Raw genomic sequence first — 16,125 nt, 5'->3', positions numbered from 1 at the left:
ACATTCAAAGAATTAGCAACGCGTGAATTAATTTTCGACGATCGAGACAGGTTTCTCCGTTATCCACAATGAATATCACTATGAAAACGCAGAACTTGCTCGCTTGCTTGGAATATTAATTTCACGCGTCAGAATAAATTCAAGCGACGAGAAATTTGCTTTTAAACTTAATACTTCCTCCTCGACGAGGGAGGAGGAGGAGGAGGAGGAGGAGGAGGGGAGAGGAGGTTGGCCAAGGCGGGAATATATATTACATCCTAAGTAACGTAAGCAAGCGCGAGCGCGTAAGGTGCGTGGAAAAGGCGAGAAACCGAGTCGTGTTAAGCGGAATTAACGCGAGAGGTAACTCGAGCCGCGGCGCGAAACACGCAGCCACCTTTTGTCTTACGAAATTAAAACTCGAAAGGACTCGTTTCCTCTTGTATTCCCGGCAGAGCAGCGTAAAAGCCGTCCGCTCAAAGTGCCGCGGACATTTCGTACCCGCGAACGATAGTCAAAACGATAATTGACCGATCCATCTCCCTATTCCGATTGAAAAACGGATATCGGATCTATAACTCCTGTTCTGAACGCAAGAGCGTTTCCATCGAGCGAAATTTATTGTTGCATCAAGAGAGAGACGCGATATAATCGTAATAAAGAACGATTTTATTGAATTTAATTTAATAATTCCACGGGCGAACAGCGTGCGCGTAACTCGTTCGATCAACATTCCCGTCTAGCGGTTTCCTCTGCTAATTGCTAGACACACGTCCTCGACAATCATCCAGACGCGTCGTCTCGTGGAACGAAATGAGAACGCTCATTTAAAAATAAATCTACTATGTATCTATGTTCAGATACATTTCAATCTTGCATTAATCCTTCTCCTCTTTGTTTCAGGATACGATAAGCATGCTGATCTCGCCATTTTTCTTTTGTTTTGGCGATGTCGAACGGAGAAATTTTTGATGGAAAACGGTATATTTCTCGTGGTGGAAATGTAGGAGGAGAGACGTTGCTAATTGCCTCTTCGATGAGGATGAATCGAGAGAAAGTGGCTTGGAGCCAACTCATTCCGTGAGCAAAATGGAAATCGTAGAGGAATCGTATCTCTGAATGAAGATCGGGGCGTTTCTCTTCTGACGGAGACGCGTAAACGGAAACGTTTGTGTGCAAGAAACGCGGCAGTCACGTGCAGCATGACACAACAACAATGACGCTCGTCGTTGCATCAATATTAAACATCTGCCGGATCCGTGGCACGCATCTCCGCGAGGAAATCGGCTGCTTCGCTCGCCCCTGCACTTGACGCACGAGAGGCTTCGAGATCAAGTGGTTCAAGCGTGGTTCTCGCGTATAATTCCTCGAATGTAATAGCCCTCGACGTGCTACGTATGGATTACGAGTATAATCGGCCGTGACGATCGCGCCATTAATGCGAGAACGCGAATTGCTTTGTTTCCATTCGTCGAACAAACGTTCGTTGCGCGAATCCATTTTTTCTCTCCCTCCCCCCTTTCTTTTTTTATTCCACGAAGTGGAATAATTCTTCGCGAGCGTTGTTCGTTTTTCCTTTTTTTTTTCTTTCTACGACTTGGACTTGGTTTTCAATTTTCCAAGAAAAGGGCGCGGCGCCGCGAATCGAAACACGCCCCGGCTTCTGTTGTATTTATTCCCCACAGATGCGGACGACCGGAAACGATATACCGGAGCGTTTCGTTGTTTCGCGCGGCCCATTCAAATATGCTCTCCTCCTTATTCAAACGTATCGCGCGTGCAATTAAGAATTGGGAATGTTGTAAAGTTGAAAAGTTATTTCGAGTCGAGGGGATATTTATAATCCGGATTTCCTTACGTGATCCAACGTGATAAGAATTAAACAAGAATCTATCTGTTATATATAGTATATCGAATATATAAAAATTAATTCTCGCATACGTTGCAACGAAGCCAAAATTATATAGACGTTAATCATCATTTATCGTTTTTAGAGCGTGTATAATAATATTGCTCGAATACAATATTGTTTGTTAAAACTGATATTCTGATCGGTCAAACAGATCGACGGGTCTCGAGTCGTTCAAAATCATTTTGTAAACTATCAATCGAGTCAAAAATAAACGATTCGAGCTGATTTGATTTTGCTGGCGATCCTCAATAAACAATACAAAGGAAAATGTTAATCGAATGGATTTGATTCAAATTCAAAGTCTCGTCGATTATTTCGAAACTTGTGAAAAGTTCTTCATTTTCCCATTTTTGGAAGAGCGATTTCGGTCCATTAATAGCGGCGAAAGGTCGAGCACGAAAATGTTCACGAAATGTCCGGCAAAGTGCCAGATAGATTCGGTGGAGAGGATCTTTCTCGGCTGGTATATAAGCCGAAAAGTTGTCGAGTTTTGAACGGATCCTCTGACAGACAGCCAAGGTGAGAGGCAAACGAAGTCCAAGTGCAATTCACGAAACACGAAACTGCCAAGTCAATGGCTACTCCTCCACCAGAACTAACGCATTAGTAAAATTGGAATAACTCCAATTGCGAGGCGCTGGACTTCGCAAGTCGAACCATTCTTTCCCTTTATCCCCTCTTTGTCCCATTCTTTGCTTTAAATGAGAAGCTTCTATCTGGCGCCAGAAGAACACCACGGCTAATTGCAACTTAATACCTTAGAAAAATCGTAGCTCGACTCTACGTACTCTACGTTCCTTTCGTTTTTCTTGCCTTTTAATGGAACCTTCCTAATTGTTGGTTGGTAAAAGTTGAATTTACACCGAAGATCGTGGGAAAATAAAAGATGGCTTGGAAACTGGATGTTTTTACTGGAATTTAACGGTATCGTACACCGTGGTATCGTGTGAATATAAATGGATGGCTAGATTCCATTATCCGAATATTCTAATCGAATATTCTATTATTCGAACTCGTAACAATGAAAAGCTTTCCTTATCGGAGCAATGGAAATGGAATTTGATCCAACAACGAATAACGCCAAAATCGAAGATACTGACGAAATTGGAAGTACAAAATTGGCAAAAATATCCACGTAAGATTATGATAAATCCATAAATCGTTGGCGTTAAAAAAGCCGGAAGGAAAGAATTATTTCCTTCGTGCATCGAGAAATTCGTGCGTATACCCAAAAAGATATGAATTCTACAAATCTTATAAAATCGTTTTTCACTCCATCGACTCGATTTTCGAGACGAATTTCTTATATTATATCCGTCTCTTATTATTATTTCTTCGTACAATGAAATGATTCTCGAGTGGCGCCTGTGCGAGAGAATAATGGATATAATTAAAATTAGAATGATATAAAATCTGTGCGATTATTAGAGAGACTTGGCACGCTCGCGTTGCAATCAGACTGATGCGTCTCGGATAGCCGGGCAGAGCGTTTTGCAAAAAGTTTTACACGCGGCTTGGCACACGGCGTTCGTACCACGCCGGGACAGAACGATGGGCTGGCAAACCCGCATTAATATCCTAATGGCCATTTCGAGAGAGATCTTTTGAATCATCAACGCGAATTTTTCCCTCCTCCTCCCCGCCGCGGATATTTTGCCCTCTGGCGAAAAATTCGAGAGGAATGCGCGAGGATCGTGGACGGACGGGATAACAAACATTTAGAAACGAGAGAAGACCGTTAAAATTTTTACCTTAACGACGCAGGTTTCCGTAAATGATTTAATAATTTCCTTTGTGAGAGCGTGGTATTTTTATGTCCCGTTTTCAGCCGAGTCGAATCGTGAATATTTAAAGAGTTTCGGATAAGCTGCGAGATGCTAGCTTCGCGTTTTCGTTGTAAAATAAATCTTAAACCAAAGAAATAATTTTATCCGTTTATGATATAACGATGGTGTAAATGGTGCGATTAATTATTTTATGAGAATTTTATGTAAATTTAAATGCATGGGATGGCGAGGTAAAGACTTATTATGAATAAGCCGGGAGAAGTTGGAAGTATCTCTATTATATTTAGTTATAATTAGATTGCAGATTTTGGTAAAAAAAAAAAAAAAAAAAAAAAAGAAAACGAATTTTTATGCACGCGTTTAAAGAAGCAAAGCTCATTTCTCGAATATATTTTGAATATTTTGCATAATTGCATAAATATCCGTGGATATTGCTATTTATAATACGTATAATATTACTAACGATGTACAAAATATAATTGTCTCTGTTTAATATAAAGATATTTAAATCGTGAAACAATATTCAAAAGAATTTCAAACGAGAAATCGAAAAGATCGAGATGGACAATAGTTATGTTAAATGCTACATTATGAATATTTATAATGCACGTATATTTGAAATGTAAATTTTCAGTTATAAAAAAAAAAAAAAAAAAAAGGTCGAAGTAATTTCTTTCTATCCGTGATAAGCTGTTACGTATTTAATAAATTCTTTTGCGAGAATGTAATATTTTACGTATTTTACGCAGGTGAATATTAAAGAAAATTCCGGAGTAAAGCGTGAAATTGGAGGAATTGCTATTAAAAATATATACGAATTATAAAATATGTTAAACGTTATAAAATGAAACGAGACAAATAGGAGGATTGTTATTAACTGTCCCACTGTGAATTCTACTAAATTGATATTTACCTTAAACGCGGTTTTTCGACGCGGTTAACCACGTCGAAATTAAATAGCTCGTTTATTGTCAACGCTGTGTGCATATAGCCATATTTACGCGAATATCTCGCTCTTCCTTCGTTTCTCGAAGCGAATTCAATTTCACATTTAATTAAGAGTATTCCGAGAATGGAAAATACGTATACATATTACAAATAGTATGGGAATCACAAATTCTTTGTGCTTTCCATTATTGTGAAATTAATATATATATATATATATATANATTATTGTGAAATTAATATATATATATATATACTTTTGATCTTTTCATCCTCATGTGAAAATATTATTAGTTTTATTTTCAAGCAATTTTTGCACGCGCGTAATTTATATATTGCAATTATTATAAAGCTCGATATTTCTATTCTTTATTTATACTTGCAATACACATATTTGTGATCTTTTGTAATTGCCAGAAGAAGAGAGGGGGGGAGGGAGGAAGCTATATAAGCTAAAAAGACGGTTAGAGGATACGTTAAAAATAGAACAACAACGATCTGATGCGAATTCGTGTTATAATATTTATATAAATTGAGAGTAGTATAATATTTTGAGCGTGAAATGAAAATTCTGATCACGTTCTTTTCTACGTATTTGCCGCGTGGACGGCCTCAAGAATGGTACATTCGTAATTTTTTAAATTTTATAGACAGATATTTATATACGTCCACGATCGACATACGTGGAACATTGTCTTACGATGAACAGGATTTTAGAATTATATTACAAATTTGAATCGAAGCCACGATTTGGCGGCTCGCCAGCATCCGTGTTCATCAACCGGTTGCACGGTAACACAGGTCCTCTGCAACCGAGGAGTTTTAACGATCAATTAATTCTTAATCGTGTTAGTGCTCGTACAATCCAATTTTCCATCGCGGGAAACCGCAACCCTGGACAGAAGTCGATTAAAAAAATTGGATCGTTGACACGAGCTTGTCAATTGCCATCCCTTTAATCCTTTATTTTATTTCTATCTTTAAAAAAAAAAAAAAAAANNNNAAAAAAAAAAAAAAAAAAGAAATTGTAACAAGATTATAAAAGTTATAAATTCTAGTATCTTTTTAGAAAGATACTAGAATCAAAAGAATATATTTTCACGCGATAATTAATAATTATTGAACCAACAAATTATATCTCTATTTTTAGCAAATTTTTAAATTTGAAATTGATTCCAATTTTTAATAAAAATGTAACAAAAATAACTATCTTCTTTTGGCAATAAAATAGAAAATTTATCGTTTAACTAATCAAACGTTTATTTATCAATATCTACGACAAATGGTATTTTTCTTTAGGCGTATTATTCAAAAAAAAAAAATTTATTCTTTCCGGTTACAAGCAGCTCGATTAAAACACTCGCAAACGTTCTCAAAAACTCGAAAATATCATCGATATATTCGTTATGGTCGGCTTCTCTGTACGTTTTTGGGAGACGGAAATCCGGTCGACCACGATCGGTTCACTTTATTCACGCATCCCACCGACTGTCGGATGGGGTTTCGTCGTGCTTTCACGCGTGCTTCGGCTATCATTGAAATTTACGAGCCGCGTAATGTCGGGTCCATAGAGCACCACCCACCCAATGCTAAATCTCCTCGAGTTTCGCAAATTAAACGCACCTGTAGACCTGTAGCGAGCATCGTATATAATCGGTCGAAGCGGCAAATCTAGCGTTATAATAAACGATTTCCAGCCGTTTCCAAAGCAGACCCTGTGCGAAGTCAGTAATTAACACCGGAACGGAATTAATTCTCTGTAAATCATTGCGCCCGCGTAAATAAAGTTCGCCAACATTCTACAAGTGTGTTCAAGTTGGCCCCGTTGGAGAAACTAGGGAAAATGTTGTTGGCCCGTTCATTTCTTTATTATTTATAAAGGTAATAAGAAAAATACTTCCTTTTTTTTTTTTATAAGTATCTTCAAAATTAAAAAAAAAATTATGGTACGATTTTCTCTTTCACGTTTATTATTATATATTTTTGGGATTATTAAATATTTTTCTTATTTAATTTTAAAATTTGTTTAACAATTCTTCTTTCTGGTATTATCTTACTTTTAATAAAAGTTTAATAAAAGTAAGATGATTGTTACTGAGATAGTATACAGCAATTTTTATTATTATATCGAACGAATTTATTTTAAATTGCAGTTAAACGAATAAATTTGAATTATTCTTCAATTGGCAGGACCACGAATATACATATCCTAATTATAAAATAAATATACGATTTCAGAAAATAGCTGTTATCGTATTTGGGAAGTAAATATATCCCTCACTGTTCGAATGCAGCTTTGGAGTCTAATAACGAATGCATAGGAAAAGGGGGAGGAGAAAAATAAATAGGGATCCTTGGGGGGGAGGGAAGATGAAGAAAGAAGTGTTGGAAGAATTCGACTGGACGGCATTGATTAATTTAAATTAGACGAAATTTCCAAGAGCGGCCCATTGTTCGCCGCATAAATAAAGATTAAGACGCGAGAATCCAGGATTAATTTATTCATAGATCAATTAAGAAACGCGAGAAACGGGGGTGAAGCGGAAATAATTCATCGGCAAAGGAACAAAAAAGCATGTTAAAGGATAAAAACCCGGGAAATGGTTCCGGCGAGAGAAAAGAATATTAATCCAAATGGAGTTGTGCCGCATAAAAACGAATATTTCCACAATGCTTGCTGTTGTTCATGACAGATTTATTCGCTGTTATTGTTCTCGCGAAATAGAAAGAAAAAAAAAAAAAAAAAAAAAAGAAAACGTTAACGAGAAATTAAATCTTAAATAACTGAGAGATCGAAGGAACAGAAGATGATTTGACAAAGAGTATTCATTTCGAGCTAACAATTTTCTTATCAATCGTATCATTCGTCAATTTCAATAATTTATCTATCTGATAATATAATTTAAACGCAAATTTCCAATATTTTTTTGTACTTTTTGAAATATGCCACAATCAAATGAAAAATGAAGACGAGAAGAATTCGAATTTGGATATCTTTAACATGATATCTCTGAATTTATAGAGTTTTGGGTATCCTTTGAAAAACTCGCAAATGTTTTTCCAAGATTTCTACGATAAAGAAAAAATGTTGGAAAATACAATTGGAGAACTTTCTTTGTACGAATCGCGTTAATGATATAAATATTCATTAACGGCGTTTCGGTGTTTCTTTACAGTGTCCTGTGCGCCTTGTTACGTGATAATCCGAGCAACTGCGTGGAAAAAGCAAGGCGAAAAATGAAAACGGACGAATCATGGCCTAGCTTTGATGCTTTTGAAAGGGGGTAAAATTATACCGAAGCTCGTGTACGAACGCATTTTTACATTGGAGAAAGAGAAAAGGGGAGGAGGAGGTGGAAAAAAAAAAAAAAAACGAGAAGAAAACCGGAATATCGTGATGTTGCATATGAATTTAGATGAAGTTGAAAAAAAAAAAAAAACGAGAAAGGAATATCGCAAGTTTATATTATAATTTTCAACACAGTTATTATTCGATTTGCATACTCTCCAACAACTCTCTACTAATTAATAGTAGTAACTTTAGCGAAAGCTTGATTATACATTGCAGATGTGCTTTTTTCCCCAGTGGCTCCAGTTTCGGATTACACATGTAAATGCTGGATGAGGAATGGAACGAGATTATGATGGCGAATTTTGAATGGGATCCATAAAGCTAGTTTCGGAATAATCAACTTAACTTTAACGCAATTGTGCAAATAACTACGATTTACCAGATCGATGATGCTCGACGTGCCATCGTGAATATTTTAATTTCAATTATTATTGTCATCGGACAATTGCGATCTTTGGTAAGCTTTATTAATAACGTATAATTTCGACGATTCTCTTCGATGATTTGGCAATGACAGATTGTGGAAAAATCTAAATCAGAATAATTTTTATTTTTGAACTAATTGAGGAAAGACAAAGGATAGAGTTTGATGAGTTTAAAAATGTTAAAAAAATTTAACTATTTTAAAATTATAATCGTATCACGCGGATAAAATAATTATCGACCAGTTATTTACTTTATATTCACTAATTTACAGAGGATTCTAAAGAAGTTGAGAAGAGACAGAATTTAGCCAGACATTGTAAAAATATACCGAAATTCTACTTTTACAATCGGATAATATTATAAATCATTATAAATTAAATTGTACAACGGGAGAAATACGGGAAGCAAAATTAATTACAATGTTACACGTCGTGTGAACGTAATATGAAATTCCTGCCATGTAAAAGCATCCTAAACATTATAACGTCGGTATTAAATTCCATGATGAGCGAAACCTTACGTGAAAATCTCTCTTTATATACAATGTTAATTTACGATACGAGCTTGATTAAAATCCATTTTCTCTTAATTCATCGTATAGAAGAAATTTCCCAATTAGATCTCTTTCGTATTCGTCGAAGAAATTTTTCTTCTCTGTCTAAAATTTTTATTCGGATAAGATCAATTATTCTTGAAAGTATAATTAAAAAATAAATACGAAGTAATTGTAACGAAGATATACTTTTGAATCTTATGGTATCCTTCACTCGAGCACATCGTCATGAACATTTAACTAGTTAATTCCAGACCCAAAGGTAAATGTAGTAAATGAACTTGGGCATAATTACCAAGTCACTAATCAAAAGCCATCAGAAGCATATACGATTCCCTGAGAAACACGTTCTGGAATTAATTCACGGTATATTGCAACTTGTATCATGTATCATGTAAATTATTAATAATCTGGATTCATAGAATAGATTACAATTTCAATTTCTTTAAATTTGTAACATTTTCGTTATAAAATCGAACGTAGTATTTTGTAAAAATTTCTCAATCCATATTCTTGTATGATGATTTCAAAACAGATCCATTTCAATCGAATAAAAAACTTCATCCTCGTCGAAAATTTCTCAATTTCTCTGAATTCTCATTAAAAAGAAAATTCGAAAAAGATTTTCATTTTCAAATCAGATAAGACACTTCCCCTCGTTTTCCACTCGTCAAATAAATATTTCCTATATATAATTTCATAGTGACATGAAATATTCTTCTCCGCCCCTTGTTTCCCCTATGTAATCCAATGAAACCAGTATCGGGGTGGAGATTTTTACGCGCGAAAGGAAGGTGAAAGCGAGATTTGACAACCCCTTCTCGAGCGAGAAGAGGGATATAAAGGACGATTGGGAAGGGAGAAAAATCCAAAAGAAAACCAGGCGGACGTGATCGGCATAATACGGAATTCGAATTCTTCTGGAATCTTTAGAGGTGGTAGTGCACGCTGCTGACGTGGACTACAACCATGGAATAAATTTACAGTTCCATCATGGTATTCCACGGTTAATACCGTGCTTGTCTTATCTCGTTGGCAATTTCGCTGGTTTTCCAAGCGAACGAGGCGATAACCGTTTCTCATTCCGGTTAATGTAGAGCTTCCTGGTATTTAGAGAACTTCTAGAAGGGGGTGGAAATATAATTCGTTACAGTCTCGGGGCCAGGTAGTAAACTATTATTTCCAAGCTTTGATCATACACCTCTCTATTTCTAAATGGAAAAAACGATGAATTTTAATCAAGATTACACAACTTTCTGAATTTATATCTTTTCTATTTATATTTCATGATAAGAAATTAATCACAGATATAATGTAAATTTTTCCTTATCGCAACAGTGACGAAATGAGAAAATTCATCCTATATTCCATTATCCAAAAATTTCCTTCCCCCCCACCATCTTGTTTTCTATTAAATGGAGATTCTCCTGTACCTCAATCGTATTTCAGTTCAACATCTTAAATCAAACAATGAAGTGCTCGAACCCTCTTTCGTCCATCGACGATGAGATCGATCCTCTCCCTCTTCTCTCGATTCAACGACGAACTTCATTCCTGACACGTACCACTTACGGTTTACGTTCGTAATTTTATGATCTTCCACTCCGTGCTGAAATTCATACAGCTACCTCTACAGGTTCTGCCTCGAGGTATTCGAGACGCTTTGGGTAACGAGTCATCGCCGGTCTCGTGTCACGTTGTGCTAAATAGATTTTCGACGATATGGGATGATGGCCAGCCGACTGACAAATACGAATTGATTTATTACTCCGTGAATATTTCGTCGGAATTCCATTGGACGTTCGCAGCAAGGAATTATTTTCTAATTAACCTTTTGCAGCATGGTGTTTAAACTCGTCGTATTCATATATCATAATTTTTTGTTAAAATGAAAATAATTATCGTGATCCTTTCGAACAAAATTTCTTTCATAAATGTAATGTATTTATTACATTTTGTTTTTCAGATTAGAAAGAAAATATACATCGAAGGATTTGATCTTCGAATTTTCGTGTCTCCATTTCGTTTCAAAAATTAATTAACGTTTCAACAAAAACCCTATGCACGGTTCGTTTCACCGTGTATCGAGAAATAGGCCAATACACAAACGAAATTTTCTACATCATTCCCTGTGCGTCGTAGGGAAGCAATGAGAAGGAAGGACAACAAAGCGCCCATTCACGTTTAAATAACTACTTGCGGGTGAACATCAGGGCGGAATGAAAAAGTCAAAGCTGTACAATTCGAGTTAATCCACCTACATTTACACATAGGAAATACAATTTCCGTAAAATTAAATGATGATACTTTATCGATTCTCATTTTTTTCATTATTATTAAACACAAATAAGCATAAAATAACAACATCTTTTTCTTTTTCTTTTTATAACTTTTTTCTTTTCTTTTTTCTTTTTTTATTCGCCAGAATGCTTTCACGGAGAGGAACTTTTCACCGCTCCCCAATAAAAAAAACTTTTGTTTCAGAGTCAAACGTCCCCTCCTGTCCACTATTCCACTTACAAACCTCGATTTTTGAAACGTGGTTTCAAAAGGATGCAAAAAGTGCTCCTTGCAGTTTGCAAATTGAAAATCCGACAGTTGAGATCGCAAACATTGAAACGAGAGAGAACATCCACACTCGAGGGGAAGATAAAGAAAATTGGAAGCGCGTTTTCAACCGCATTTTCAGATAAGAACCGAACCCGTGCCGGTCCCCGCAGAGAATTAAAAGTTAACAGGATCGGAAGTTTGAGCAAACGAAGGGTCTGCTCGAGTAAATTAATCACGGCGGGTCAACGATCGAGAGATACGAACGAAATGTAAATGGATGTGGTATGAATGAAGTAGAGGTTGCCTCGAATTGCCTCATTTTTCACGTAGGTACAAAAATTGCCGGGCTACTTAAAAGGGAGAGGTGGCGCGGAACAAAGTCCTTTCAGGGTTTATCTTGCCCTTAAATGGCCGGGGCTCCGCGCGGCTTCCACCAGTTCCAAAAGATAAATTGGCTGGAATTGTTACGCGCTTTTTAAAAGTTGTGCTCAACTGCGAGCACTTAGGTGCCATTTCGTGTTGTAACTACGATACGGAATGTTTCCTACTGTTGTCTAATTTTTGGATAACTTTTTTCTCTGGGTACAAGTTTTTCAGGTTACAATCCTTGATATCCTTATCCTAACAAAAATCTTAATTTATTTTAAAAGTTTTCTAATTCAGATTATTTCAGATATTTGTCGATTTATATTCCAAGAGTTTTACGAAGTTTTACCAAGTTTTACGAATGATTGAAAATTATTCAGATCTTTGGCACCTAAGAAACTAAATCTCTGTATCTTTTTTCGTAATTCTACATATATTTCGAATAAGATAAAGTGTATTTAATATTTCATTAACGAAAGTGACACAAAATATGCTCCAGAATATCTCACAGATTTTTCAGATAAATCTTAACTTTCGTATAATCAAAATATCAGAGATCATCGTACGACTTTCTCAAAAATTCCTTGCAATAGAATCCAAATGTTAATGCAAAACGAAATCTCCGAATAATAAATATATTTCGTTATCATACTGTAATTTGGCTTAGACAATCGATCGATATGAATAAATTCGACGTAAATTTTGGAAATTGGAAATTACGGAAAATTAGCAACGCGACTTTTCTCGCGAATTCGATGTGTATCTGGATGCAACAACGCATTATTTGCCTCGTCAAAATTGATGCACCTGTGGGAATCCGTATATATTTGCATGCACACACGAGGTTTCGACAAATCTCGTCTAATTCGAATACAAATATTTCCCGAGTCATCTGCCCGGTCTTTCATTTCGTTCAATCAACAATTTCGTTACTGGATCCGTTATTGCCGGCTGGAAATATTGAATTTCGATCGAATCGCCATGGTTTATTTAAACGTCATAGCCGCGATAATTCCTTCCTAGATCCGGAAATATCGGCGCGATAATTTCGATAAGTAACAATCGGCGCCAATTTATAATCGATCCATAAATGCGATAATATCGCATATATATATAGCGTAAACAATATTTTAATATCTAAATACGAATTATCTACGATACGAACACGAGTTGATGATTATTTATGAATCGATACGAATGACGTTTCAAGGAAGAAAGGACAATACAGGCCGGTTAATTACCTTTTGATGGAGATTATTGCATTGCGCAGAGCGTTTCAATGGACGGAAAAAACCAATTACTTGTAATGTGTATGCCGATAACTATTAATATTCATTCCTCGATCCCTGTAACCGTAACTGCGTATTTCACCAAGCGAAAACAAGTTGGTAGTTAATTTCTATTAGAGTAGAACAATTCTGCTTTTTCCATTTTAATATTAAACTTAAGTGATTGTAGTAGATTGCGCCTCGATCGATAAACAGATATTGAAAGGAACCTTCAAACTTTAGATTGGTTCGATCGATTTTGGGGGATCCAATAGATGTGCGCGATAGAGCCAGGTTTCCATAGAATTGGTTCTAATAAATTTATTGACAGTCGAATCTCTTGGATGATAATGCAATTTAATGAATGAAGATATAAACGAGATTATAATTTAAAGAAATATACATATATATATATATATATTGTTTCGTGAAAATTTTATTTTATTTAACTATATCTTTGATGATGTATGTTAATATACATAAATCTATTAAATCTATTCACGATTCGTATTAAAAGAGTTGATACTTCAAAGCATGGAGATTAATTTGTATCCTCTAAAACGTGTTAATTACGTGTTAGACAAGTTGGATGTGCCCTACAATAATTATAATAACGTATACTATAAGATGATTAAAAAATTCATAGAAATGTATTATCACATTGTAAGGTAAGTTTTCTATTCCTTGGAATTAAATTTTAATCCTTGAAATATTTCTAGCACTAGAGGATAGAGCCACTAATTTACAATCAGATTCAATCTTGAGCATCATAAAACCGTATTGCAGGATGACGTTCGTTTCCGTTAATTTAACCAGAATCGAAGGATATCCCATAGGTTGCCCTTCGAGGACCGGAAACCTCGATCCAACCGACATAATCTCGACAATTCGAGCGAACGAGGGGGGAAGGGGACACGTGCACGGACACCGATGCTCGCGTCATTCCTCGCGTGATTTATATGACACGTCCCCGTTATAATGCCGCTCGACCGTAATGCAATTTTAGGGGCTGGAAGCGCAGGAAGCGACGTGGAGAGCAACACACCACCACTCCTATCAGCGCGGATCGGTATCACTGTGCTGATAGGCAAATAGCGGCACAGTTCCGGGATAAAAAATAAGCTGGTGGTGGAGAAAAATGTACTCGTGCGAACGAGCTATTAATCATTTCGTGCGGAATATATTTATATTGCAAAAATATTTTGATAATTTTGATAATGTCGCTTGAACGCGATGTGGTCTTCGAATCATCGAACAATGAAGAGGATATCATCATAAGTGTAATATCTATTTTGAAAAAATATATATATTATACGTACAATTTACGATTGTTATAACATTTTTGGAAATTTAATTAATTTGCAACTTTTCAAAATGGAAAAGTATAAATATTTCACAAATGTATATTTATTGCGATAATACACGAGATAAATTGAATTAACCGTATCCATCTAATAAGATAAATCGAATGGAAATGTCGCAAGGGCTATAACGATCGGTGTTACCTGAATGGGGAACAAGCGTCGAAAGAGAAACGATGGAGGGAAATCTAATGGAATTAGGATTCCGATGAGCCGAGATAATGCGAAACAGGGGTTTGTTTCCTCAAGGGGGAATGGTGGAAGCTACGTGGAATTCCAGATTTCGGATCCCAGGCCAGAAATCAAAATGGTCCCACGGAGAGTATACCTAAATCTTACAACAATTCGCGCAACAATGAAATTCCATTATAGATCTCCATAATATTTCGATACTAATGTCAACCCTTTCGCCGCGATCTAATGGCCAATAGCAGGAGAACGAACGACCTCGATAGAGATCGTCCCTTAGCGTGAAATTGATCTCATTTCCGTGGAATTCCAAGCACGCGAGAGAGATGGAGGAAGGGGATGAATGGGGGAGCAAGAACCAAGGAATAAGAAAGATAATCGGTCGGCATTCCAGAAAGTTACAAGAATCGGAGTTTACTCGATTTAGCGGGTTGAATACCCCTCGCGTTTACCCCTTTAATCCCCCTTCTTCGACTTGTGCACCCTCCTTTGCCACGATCTACGTGTAAAATATGCATCGTCTTCGTCTTCTTGAATTTCTACAACGAATCGAATAAAACCCTTTCATGAATCTTTTCATTCGAATAGCGTGACGAGGATGGTGGAAGGATTGGTTGTCAACTTTGCTTGAAAAGGTTACCCTCGACATTTGAATGACGTGAGTGAGAGGTGATCGAAGGAAGCGAATCGCGATACGAAGTGGAATAGAAAATTAATGAGAATTAATGAGGGAAATAATAAAATAGAAGACGGATAGTGGTTAATTAATCCAAATTCGCTCGATAATTGTGCAATTGGTAATCATTAACGGTAATGGGTCCAAATAATTATCCACTGCATTTTCTCTGCATGATTCATCGAACAATATCCTTAGAGAAATTATGTGTAAATGTATTACGATAAGTTGAAAGCAAATTATCGACAGGTTTATCGAACCTTAAAATCGTCTAAAATCCTTTGAGTCATTTATCGGGCAGGAATATAATTATGGTGCATATTTCCTGAAACCAATTTAATTCTTTAGAGAATAGAATCGTTACTTTGGTTTCAACATGAACCAAATATATCTGCATAGATAATCCTGACGATCTATGGAAATCATGGAAATGAAACTATGCGAAGAGGATCGATAAGTGAAATTCTGATCGTGTTTTCATCGTGTAAAGAAAGAAAGAAAGAAAGAAATTTGTTTATCAAAATAAAAACAGAGTATCGAAACGAAGAACCTAATTCGTTTATTGGAAAACGAAACTTGAACGCACAATTGAACTATAATTTTAATTCTGGAAAAAAGGAAAGGCAATTTGCGGGAATTCGAGCTCGTGAAACGCGGTTAATTGCAAAATTATACAGCTCTCTGGATGTATAATCGGATATTATTGATGTTTAATCGTGAATTTGTTCGGTTTATTCGAACAACAAGGGACGAGGAGAAAT

General features: G+C 36.1%; 1 protein-coding gene across 19 annotated transcripts in view; it reads right to left on the bottom strand.

Moving 5' to 3' along the window:
* LOC122713572 (disks large 1 tumor suppressor protein) overlaps positions 1-16,125 on the bottom strand; it is a 524,720-nt gene that overhangs the window by 91,630 nt on the left and 416,965 nt on the right. The window lies entirely within an intron of this gene.

This window comes from Apis laboriosa, unplaced genomic scaffold (assembly GCF_014066325.1).
Source record: "Apis laboriosa isolate Shangri-la unplaced genomic scaffold, ASM1406632v1 scaffold104_cov149, whole genome shotgun sequence".
NCBI classification, from domain to species: domain Eukaryota; kingdom Metazoa; phylum Arthropoda; class Insecta; order Hymenoptera; family Apidae; genus Apis; species Apis laboriosa.
The sequence above is the reverse complement of the archived record's forward strand: the minus strand, read 5'-3'. Positions and strand labels throughout refer to the sequence as shown.